The 370-nt window shown below is 64.6% G+C and overlaps 1 non-coding gene across 1 annotated transcript; it reads left to right on the top strand.

The window, feature by feature from the left end:
• LOC142861997 (5S ribosomal RNA) lies at nt 1-119 on the top strand. The gene has a single exon (XR_012913143.1). It is a non-coding gene; the product is annotated as a 5S ribosomal RNA (ribosomal RNA).
• Nucleotides 120-370: the final 251 nt, after the last annotated feature.

Here is a 370-nt window from a genome sequence, read left to right as displayed (position 1 = left end):
GTCTAGGGCCACACCACCCTGAACGCCCCCGATCTCGTCTGGTCTCGGAAGCTAAGCAGGGTCGGGCCTGGTTAGTACTTGGATGGGAGACCGCCTGGGAATACCGGGTGCCACAGGCTGCTGCTTTTTTTTTTTTTTTCTTGCCTCTTGTTCTGTCCCCTTTCTGGGAGCGAGGCGGCGGCCCGGGGTGGGGGTCACCCCCACCCTCAGCGCCCGCGCGGTGCCTGGCGCCCCAGCCCGCACCGTGGGGCCTCCTCTTGTCCCAAGCCGCGACACCGCCGCCACGCGGCAGCATGCGTGGCATCTGGACTGTCAGGTCTCAGACCAAAGGTCTGCTCTGTGGGAACCGACACGCTGGAGGAAACCTTGA

Source organism: Microcebus murinus, chromosome 18 (assembly GCF_040939455.1).
Source record: "Microcebus murinus isolate Inina chromosome 18, M.murinus_Inina_mat1.0, whole genome shotgun sequence".
In the NCBI taxonomy this organism is placed as follows: domain Eukaryota; kingdom Metazoa; phylum Chordata; class Mammalia; order Primates; family Cheirogaleidae; genus Microcebus; species Microcebus murinus.
This window is presented reverse-complemented; position numbering and strand designations above follow the sequence as displayed.